The sequence below is a fragment of the Rutidosis leptorrhynchoides genome, chromosome 1, assembly GCF_046630445.1.
Source record: "Rutidosis leptorrhynchoides isolate AG116_Rl617_1_P2 chromosome 1, CSIRO_AGI_Rlap_v1, whole genome shotgun sequence".
Lineage (NCBI taxonomy): Eukaryota > Viridiplantae > Streptophyta > Magnoliopsida > Asterales > Asteraceae > Rutidosis > Rutidosis leptorrhynchoides.
The window spans coordinates 75,048,942-75,059,969 of NC_092333.1; the positions used below are offsets into that span (position 1 = coordinate 75,048,942).

An 11,028-nucleotide genomic window follows, 5' to 3' on the forward strand; every position below is an offset into this window, starting at 1 on the left:
ATAAATTCATTAAAATTGGGCTAACTTAAAAGTCCATTAGCTAGAGTAGGGTGGGCCTAAGTCCATTAAGGTAAAAAGTCCATTAAGACTAACTAGTGTGCATTAGTAAAACACTAAGCGTAGTAAGCAACCAATAAGCCAAGTAATTGTCATTAGAAAATAACAACTAGTTTTAAGTAGTCATAATACTCCAATTATGACAAAAGTTTAACGTGTACAAAGTACATAGCTAGTTTTAAATGACAAGTGACACTAACGGTCATAAAAGCATTCGAGGATCAAGTTAAATGATTACGTACTTAATAACACGTTGTAAGATATTAAGAAAGTTATTAACATGAATAAATATCCCAGAATATAGCTCAGTACGCACAAATACGCAGTTTCGTGAAAGTAATAAGTATAAATATAAGTCGAAAAAGTCGGGTCGTTACAGTATAATATGCATTTTAGGTGTTTGATGAAATGTTCAGCTGACGAGTTTCTTAGTCGGACTCTGTGGTTCACGGGTCATTAAACTAAATAACTTTAGCATTTACGTTCATTTAATACCTAAAACATATCAATAATCTATTTCGTTTAAACAAACTCGTATATATCGGCAGGATCAATGGGGAAGTAACCAATCGGGGGGAAGCGGGGGGAAGCAACTTTTTTTTTTCGTTTTTGTTGGAATTTTTTTTTCAAGCATCAAGAGCACACGAAAATATGAACATTTAGAAAAGACACTTCGTGATGAATGTTATTATTTAGGTGGGAAAACGATCGACAAAAATAACATTCAAGATAATATTGATCGTGAAGAATGTTAACGTTTTTTTCATGTTTTGTGAAGTAAAATTTAGCTCGATTTAGATTTTAGGGTTTAGGGTTTAGGGTTTGGTGTTTTGGGTTTAGTCCCTAAACCCAAAACCCTAAACCCTAAATCTAAACCGTTCGTGTTAAAAACTCAATCTAAATCCTAAATCTAAACCCTAAATCCTAAATTTCTAAACCCTAATATCTAAACTCTATAAACCCTAGTATCTAAACTCTAATATCTAAAACCTCAACATACGCTCGAAAAACATGATAATTGTTATATATTAACTCTTCGAGCGTTTTCCCGCCAAAATAAAAACATTTATCACAAAGTGTCTTTATCAAATGTTCATATTTTCATCCAATCTATAAGGTTCGTGAACAAATTTTTTTTAAAAAATGAAAAAAAAAAGTTTTTGCTTCCCCTCGCTTCCCCCCAATTGGTTACTATATGTATATACATACATACATATGTATATACATACATACATACATATGTATATACATACATACATATGTATATACATACATACATATGTGTGTGTGTATATATATATATATGTGTATATATATATATATATATATGTGTATATATATACATATATATATATATATATATATATATATTGGTATGATCAAGAGGGAAGTAACCAATCGGGGGGAAGCGGGGGGAAGCAAATTTTTTTTTTTCGTTTTTTGAAAAAACTTTGTTCACGAACATTATAGATTGGATGAAAAATATGAACATTTAATAAAGACACTTTGTGATAAATGTTTTTATTTTGGCGAGAAAATGCTCCTAGAAGTAATATATAACAATTATCGTGTTTTTCAAGCGTATGTTGAGGTTTTAGACATTAGGGTTTAGATATTAGGGTTTATAGGGTTTAGATATTAGGGTTTAGAAATTTAGGGTTTCGGGTTTAGATTTAGGATTTCGATTGAGTTTTTAACACGAACGGTTTAGAGTTTAGGGTTTATGGAATAAACCCAAAACACCAAACCCAAAACCCTAAACTCTAAATCGGGCTAAATTTTACTTCACAAAACATGGAAAAAAAACGTTAACGTTCTTCACGAACAATATTATCTTGAATGTTATTTTTGTCGATCGTTTTCCCGCCAAAATAATAACATTCATCACGAAGTGTCTTTTCTAAATGTTCATATTTTCATCCAATCTATAATGTTCGTGAACAAAGTTTTTTCAAAAAACGAAAAATTTTTTTTTGCTTCCCCCCGCTTCCCCTCGATTGGTTACTTCCCCATTGATCCTATATATATATATATATATATATATATATATATATATATATATATATATATATATAAAAGGGAGAGATAAAAAGATATAAGGAGTAAAATGGGGATAAGGGGATAACCAGATTCTGAGCATAGATCTTATCAATTTAAAAAACAACGCAGAGGGCTAGTTTGGTCATTTATCCCATGAACTAAAAATCTGCGAGAGTAGGGATGGCAAAATGACCTAAAACCTTATGGGGAAAATCGAAACCCGTTATAATTGGGTCGGGTCTGACCCGAGTCCGCCGGGTCATGGGCCGGGTATGGGGATGGTTACAAAAACTTTCCGGGTTCGGGTATGGTTTTGGATACAAACCCGTATACCCGACCGGTATACCCGAACCGCATACCCGTATACCCGACGCAAGGAATTTTAATAATAATTTTTATGTAAAATTTTAGTATTAGTATTATATTATTAATGTATGAAAGATTTCTTTTATTTTTTTAAAAACGAGTATAATTTTATTCAACATAATAATATACAACAAGTATTCGAGATGTGATATTTTATATATTTTATGTATTTGAGTATTTTATAAACTTTTCAATCAACTTTTTGTATGTGATATTTTATAATACTTTAAACTTGAAGTGATTAAGTTATTTTTCGATATTATGATTTGGTAACTTATTAAAAAATAAATATTTAATGACTAATCGGGTATACCCGTTTACCTGTGGGAAAACCCGAAACCCGATAGTATGTAAGTAAATGGGGACCCGACGGGTTTCGGGCCGGGTTTGGTGTGGGGTTTCTTAATCAGGTTCGGGATTACCTACCCTATCCTAACCCGACCCGATGTCATCTCTATGCGTGAGTGCAAAGAATCCTCATTTATCAAAATTAGGTCAAAATTGCAGCAAAAAGGATCTGATGAATCCACGAGCTAATTTCATAAAATATTAGGGCACCATTTCATCGATTGAAATCAACGAAATGAAATCACGGTGTAATCATTATATAGAAATAACAGTGTTGGGTGAAAAGATTTGCGAACAAAATTAGAAGTCGCAAGGGAAAGAGAAGGTGAATCTAAGAGAAGATGAATTTGAAATCGAGAACGAAACGGTAAGAAGATTATCAGTTACATACAAGGGCGGATGATAGTTAGGGCAGGAGGGGGTTAGGGCCACTCCAAAACTTTTGACCTTAAATGCATATTTGTATGGACTATACATGAAAATTCTACTATTGGGTCCCGCTGATTAATCTACTAAGTTTGAGGTTTGAGGCTTTGAGGTATTTGGGTTTCAATACCTGTAGTTTTGCACAACTTTTAAGTTTCTTACTATTAAAAAATCTACTTTTTATTGAGCAACTTAGATTAGATTTAATATATATACACTTTTATAAGATTGTACTAATTCAATTTATATGCAGTTTTATATTTCAATTGTAGTTTTAATCTTTGTTTAATCTTTTATTGATCAAGAATAGGTTAATCTCTTATGTCGTTAGCTTAGTTCATTTTGTTTGTGTTTTGGCTATTGCGCATAGCATGTGTCCTTTGGGTCGTTCTATTCGGTTGTAATTCTTCGTTGTACATTTTTCGATTTTAATATAATGCTTGCTTTTCAAAAAAAAAAAAAAAGATTGATTATTATTTAATGATTTTTAAACATTATGGATGCTTTGTTTGTATATATGGACTACATAAACTACATATTTTGCTTGACTTATTTCGGTTCCCTTTATGTTAATTTTCAAGCTTCGTCCCTGGTTTAAACAGATTGCATAACAAAGATGTTTCGAAGGTTACAATGAGGCTAGAGTCCTTACAAAAATTTTATATCCATATTCATATACTTCATTTCATACAAGCTATGTTAACAACAACATCTTTATACATATCCCTAAACTTCATTCAAGTTCTGCAAACCTGTGACCCAACAAAATCCTACCTGATTTATCGGAAAAAATGAAATAATGATATAAAATTCAACGTTAGGGATATAGTCCTTTTTACCATGTTTAGTGTCATAAAAAAAATATTAGTGTGCTTTTAAACTTTTGAAAAATAAATAGGATTATGTTATTACAACGCCAAAGGAAAAGGTAAAAAGATTCAATCTTTGTCTTATTTTTTTATTCAAACAAAAAACTTTTCTCATCAAAACAGCCCTCCATCATATCAAAATCACAAAAAAACAATTACTCCGTACTGCAAAAAATTGTTAAAAATGAAATAAAATAGGAGTAATTGTGAAGAAACCTTACAAATACAAGAATCGAAACAGAAATCTTCCAAATACACACAAAATCAAAACTGATAGTTTCAACAATAATGGATTCACACTAAACAAAAAATAGAAATTAATCTGCAACTAAAGTCTAACAATGAATTAGACTTATAACGAATTAAGAAACAAAAGAAGATCAAAATCTCATGAATGAATTAACAGAGAATATGCAGCCGATGAAGATGATAGAGTGATTTTGTTAATTCGGCTGAAACCCTAAAACATTCTTTATATACAGCACCAGAATCCCAGAATTGCAGTTTTAGCCCTTATAGAATAAATAATGCTCTTTAGCTCCCAAACATCAAAAACAGCTTCAATTCATATATTAAAAATAACACTTTGGACCCCTCAACTTCAAAACCTGAAAAATAAACATTCTAGAAAACACCACAAATTAGAACAAGAACCAAACAATGACTTATTCATTAAGCTTGAATGTTTTATATAAATTTAACACTCCGCCTCAAGCTTATTATTGAATAAGTCCAATAACCCTAATTTTTCACAAAGAATTTTATGTTGAGAAGTACATAAGCTTTTTGTAAAGATATCAGCAAATTGATTTGAAGTATGAATAATTAAAGCTTTGATAACACCCTTTGCAATTTTATCTCTAATAAAATGTATTTCAATTTCAAAATGTTTAGTCTTTTCATGAAAAACAGGGTTAGAAGCAATTTGAATAGCAGAATTATTATCACACATCATTTTAACAGGAAGATTAAGATTTATATTAAAATCTTTAAACAAAGCAATTAACCAAATAATTTCACAAGAAACAGAACCCATAGCTCTATACTCGGCCTCAGCAGAGGATCTAGAAACAGTACTTTGTTTTTTACTCTTCCAAGAAACAAGAGTATTATTATAATAGATGCAAAAACCAGTAACAGACCTTTTAGTCAAAGAACATTTACCCCAATCAGAATCAACATAAGCAGTAAGATTAAAGCAATTTTGATCTTTCAGAATATGTATACCTTTTCCTGGAGACCCTTTCAAATACCTTAGAACTCTAAGAGCAAGTTCAAAATGAGATTGTAATGGTGAATGCATATATCTACTCAAGCAATTAACAGCAAAAGATATATCAGTTCTGGTTAATGTTAAATATATTAATTTACCAACTAATTTCTGATATTCAGTTTTATTCACTAAAGCACAATCATTTTCAGTAGCAACAGAAGAAATAACATAACCAGGTTCCATGGGAGTATATGCAGGTTTACAACCTAAAAGACCAAAATCACTTAACAATTCAAGACAATATTTCCTTTGAGACAAACAAACACCCTTACTAGTTTTAAGAATTTCAATTCCAAGGAAAAATTTCAAAATTCCTAAATCTTTTATAAGAAACTTTGAGCTTAAAAAACTTTTGACTTCATCTATTGTAGCAATATCATTACCTGTAATAACCATATCATCAACATAAACAAGCATAGCCACAAACACACTATCACAATTAAAAGTATAAAGAGAATAATCAGACTTGCTCTGCACAAAACCAAACTCAATCAAAGCATCATTTAAAATTTCCTTCCACATCCTATGTGCTTGTTTTAAACCATACAAAGATTTGTTAAGTCTGCAAACCCTAGTTTCATCTTTAGAATAAAAACCTTCAGGAAGTTTCATATAAATTTCTTCATCAAGATCTCCATAAAAAAGCATTATTAATATCTAATTGAAACATAGGCCAACCAGATTGAACAGCAACAGAAATAAAGTATCTAACAGTAACATGTTTGACAACAGGTGCAAAGGTTTCCTCATAATCAATACCTTCTTTTTAACTAAAATCTTTTGCAACTAATCTAGCTTTATATCTTTTAATTTCACCATTAGATTTGTATTTAATTCTATATACCCATTTACAACCAATTGGTTTCCTGTTATCAGGTAATTCAGTAAGAGCCCAGGTATTATTCCTATTAAGAGCTTCTATTTCTTTGTTCATAGCCTCATTCCAATTAACATCAGTTGAAGCTTCACTAAAAGATTGAGGTTCTTTACTCTTGTTAAGATTAGAAACAAAGACAAAGTTTTCAGAATCAAGTTTAGAATAATTAACCACTCTTTCTATTCCATATTTAACCTTGCCTTCAACAACATAATCATCATACTTTCTGGGAAGATTTGACACCCTAGTTGATCTTCTAATATCAGAAGTATCACTATGTGTTTTTGTTTGATCTTGATTTTTGATAATGCTAAAAACGAACATATATTTCATAGCATTATCCCTCAAGAAAGACAAGCTTTTAGTTGCAACTGTTCTATTTACAAGTGATATTCGTTTAAATAATAAAAGGTGAAGACAAAAGACAGATTCGACGAATTGAAGACGCAAACGACCAAAAAGCTCAAAAGTACAAAATACAATCAAAGTGGTTCCAATTATTGATAAGAAACATCTCAAAATTACAAGAGTACAAGATTCGAAACGCAAAGTACAAGATATTAAATTGTACACAAGGACGTTCAAAAATCCAGAACCGGGACCAGAGTCAACTCTCAACGCTCGACGCAATGGACTAAAAATTATAAGTCAACTATACACATAAATAAAATATAATATTTAAATAATTCTTATAATTATTTATATATTATATTATTATTTATAAACCGTCGGCAGAAGAAACAAACACATGTGAGCTTCCCCAGCTGGCCATGCGATCGCATGGCCTTGAAGGGCAAAGCTCATGCGATCGCATGAGTCCCTTTTTCAGCTCACAGGCCTATAAATTTCGAGCTTTGGTGCACCATTTAACACATCTTTTTCTCCTCATTCATCAACATATATGTATATATATTTATATTTTAATTTTAATTTCTAATAATAAGGGTATGTTAGCGAATGTTGTAAGGGTGTAAGTCGAAATTCTGTCCGTGTAACGCTACGCTATCATTGTAAGTTATGTTCATCCTTTTTACATTAATGTCTCGTAGCTAAGTTATTATTATGCTTATTTAAAACGAAGTAATCATGATGTTGGGCTAAAAATATTAAAATTGGGTAATTGAGCTTTGTACCATAATTGGGGTTTGGACAAAAGAACGACACTTGTGAAAATTAGACTATGGGCTATTAATGGGCTTTATATTTATTTAACTAAATGATAGTTTGTTAATTTTAATATAAAGATTTACAATTGGACGTACCTATAAATAACCATATACACTCGATCGGACACGATGGGCGGGATATTTATATGTACGAATAATCGTTCATTTAACCGGACACGGGAATGGATTAATAGTCACTAGAATTATTAAAACAGGGGTGAAATTATGTACAAGGACACTTGGAATAATTGATTACAAAGTATTAAAACCTTGGGTTACACGCAGTCGATAACCTGGTGTAATTATTAAACAAAGTATTAAAACCTCGTTACAGTTTAAGTCCCCAATTAGTTGGAATATATGACTTCGGGTATAAGGATAATTTGACGAGGACACTCGCACTTTATATTTATGACTGATGGACTGTTATGGACAAAAACCAGACGGACATATTAAATAATCCAGGACAAAGGACAATTAACCCATGGGCAATAAACGAAAATCAACACGTCAAACATCATGATTACGGAAGTTTAAATAAGCATAATTCCTTTATTTTCATATTTAATTGCACTTCTAATTATCGCACTTTTATTTATTGTCATTATATTTACTTGCACTTTTAATTATCGTATTTTTTAATTATCACAATTTTATTTTATCGCACTTTTATTTATCGTAATTTTATTATCGTTATTTACTTTACGATTTAAATTAAGTCTTTTATTTATTTAATATTTTACATTAGGTTTTAACTGCGACTAAAGTTTTAAAAATCGACAAAACGGTCATTAAACGGTAAAAAACCCCCTTTTATAATAATAATATTACTTATATATATTTGTATTTTTATAAATTAAAACTAATATAGCGTTAAGCTTGTTTAAGTGTATCCCTATGGAACGAACCGGACTTACTAAAAACTACACTACTGTACGATTAGGTACACTGCCTATAAGTATTGTAGCAAGGTTTAGGTATATCCATTCTATAAATAAATAAATATCTTATGTAAAATTGTATCGTATTTAATAGTATTTCCTAGTAAAATATAAGCTATTTCATATACGCCTCTACGCATAACATCAAGTATTTTTGGCGCCACTGCCGGGGATCAGCTAAAACGCCAGAAGCGCAACGCTATAAAAAAAGATTTTTATTAATTTTTAAGTTTACTTTTATAAAAATACGTTTTTGTAAAAAATACGTTTTAAATAATATATCCGAAAATATAAAAAGAAAAATAAAATTTATATATTTTTAAGAGTTTGTTAAATATATAACTTCTATAAAAGTTTCTTTATCTTTATTTTATAAAAATATAAGTTTTATTTAATTTATATAAATATATTATATAAATATATAAAACAGAAAAATTAAAACAGAAAAAAAAATAATAAAATAAAAAAGCACTCGAGGCCCGTACTGTTACAGCCTGTAACCTGGCCCAAAACCTTAGCTCATGCGATCGCATGAGTCCGAAGGCAAAATATCATGCGATCACATGAGAGTGTCTGACACGCCACAGTTTACCCTAAAACAGCAATCATTACGGAGTAATTATTATTATTATTTAATTAAACCCTAATTAGGGTATTATTATTATTATAATATTTAGTTTTAATTTTATTATTTGTATTATTAAGTTTAATTAGTTTAAATAATTTATAAAATTAATAGTTTTATTAAATAAATAATATTTTTATAAAAATTATACTTTTTACAACTTTAAGTATATTTTTATATTTTGTACCCTTTTTATTCGTTTTAGCGTAATATTTGTATTTTTCGCTCGTTTTTAGTTTCAAGACATAGTTTTTGCCATAGTTATTTTTATTTCTAGATTTTTAAGATTTGTCGTAAAATCCCTTAAGTGCTTTTTCTTTAGACTAAGATCTAGGTGCTTTAGAATTTTGCGACGCCTTTTTAAGTTTTAGTTCCTTTTTAAGATATTGCCATTTCGGATATAGTTTTTCTTTTAAGCTTTAATATTTTTAGACGCAACTTTTAATTTTTAGTTTTTAGTGCCTTTTTAAGTTTAGATGCGCTACTTTCTTATTTTTATTTTTCGACGCCTATTACTTTTCGCCTTTTTATTTTTCGACCTTTTTCGACGCGCGCTTTTTCTTTTTTATTTCTCGCCATTCTTGTTTTTAGGACATAGAATTTTCTACTTCTTCTCTAAATTTCTTTAAATTACGAAAAATTGTTTTAAGTGGTTAAATTGATAGACATCAAAATTTTCTGGTTCGTAGTAATAGTTGGATTTGTACGTGGACCGGGTTATTGGAGCCAAACAGTACTCAATTATATTGAGACCAAACGAATCCTGCCCCTCTGCTGCATCTTTTGGCTATTCGAAAAGTGGGCAAAATCAGAAAAGTCTATTAATTGGATAACTTATATAATTTTTCTTTCTTTTTAAAAACTAATAGGATATTCAGTGAATACACTGAGCAAAACGTTCACCACCTTTTGTACGTTCACCACCTGTAACTTGATCAAGACATCTAGCAAATATTGTCGCTGTTGATTTTTCTTTAGAATCGTCATCCAGTCGACCAAGTACTCCAATTCAAATTTCCGATAATCCATTTTTTGAACCCGACCTCACAATTGAGAATCCGGAGAATATTCAGGGACGATTCATAGATCCTGAACCACTAATCTTTTCTCCGAAAACACCAATCATTCAAACACAGATTATTGAGGAACGAACCATTAAATCAGAATCCTCTAGTGATTCAGATTCAACAAATTCAATCATGGAAAATCTGGAACCTCTAAGTATGGAAGACCGAATGAGAGCTAAACGCACTGGCCAAGGTCATGCAATTACTCATCCAGACATTAATGCGTCAGATTATGAAATCAAAGGACAAATTCTACACATGGTAACAAATCAATGCTAATTTAGTGGTACGCCGAAGGAAGATCCAAATGAACATCTTCGTACATTTAATAAAATCTGCACTCTATTTAAAATAAGAGAAGTTGAAGATGAACAGATATATCTCATGTTATTTCCCTTGACTTTAAAGAGAGAAGCAAAAGATTGGTTGGAATCGTTACCTGAAGGGGCGATTGATACATGGGACGTTTTAGTTGAAAAATTTCTTAAACAATTCTTTCCGGCATCTAAAGCCGTAAGACTTCAAGGAGAAATTGTTACATTCACACAGAAGCCAAATGAAACTCTATATGAGGCATGGACCTGATTTAGAAAGTTATTGAGAGGATGTCCGCAACATGGTTTAGACACCTGTCAAATAGTACAAATATTCTACCAAGGATGCGACATCACTACAAGGAAAGACATCGATATAGCAGCTGGTGGTTCCATTATGAAGAAAACGGAAACTGATGCTTACAAAATTATTGATAACATTGCTTCCCACTCACATGAGTGGCACTAAGAAAAAGATATCGTTAGATCATCTAAAGCAGCTAGAGCCGATTCTAGTCATGACTTAGATTCCTTTTCTGCAAAGATAGATGTTGTCGAGAGACGAATGGAAAAGATGACTAAGGATATACACTCAATAAGAATTAGTTGAGAGCAGTGTGGAGGACCATATTTGACAAAAGATTGTCTCATTATTGAAC

The 11,028-nt window shown here is 30.7% G+C and overlaps 1 non-coding gene across 1 annotated transcript; it reads right to left on the reverse strand.

Annotated features, from left to right (window-relative positions):
* Window positions 1-10,571: 10,571 nt before the first annotated feature.
* Window positions 10,572-10,678, reverse strand: LOC139887213 (small nucleolar RNA R71). Its single transcript, XR_011773052.1, has one exon. It is a non-coding gene; the product is annotated as a small nucleolar RNA R71 (small nucleolar RNA).
* Between the last annotated feature and the right edge of the window lie 350 nt (window positions 10,679-11,028).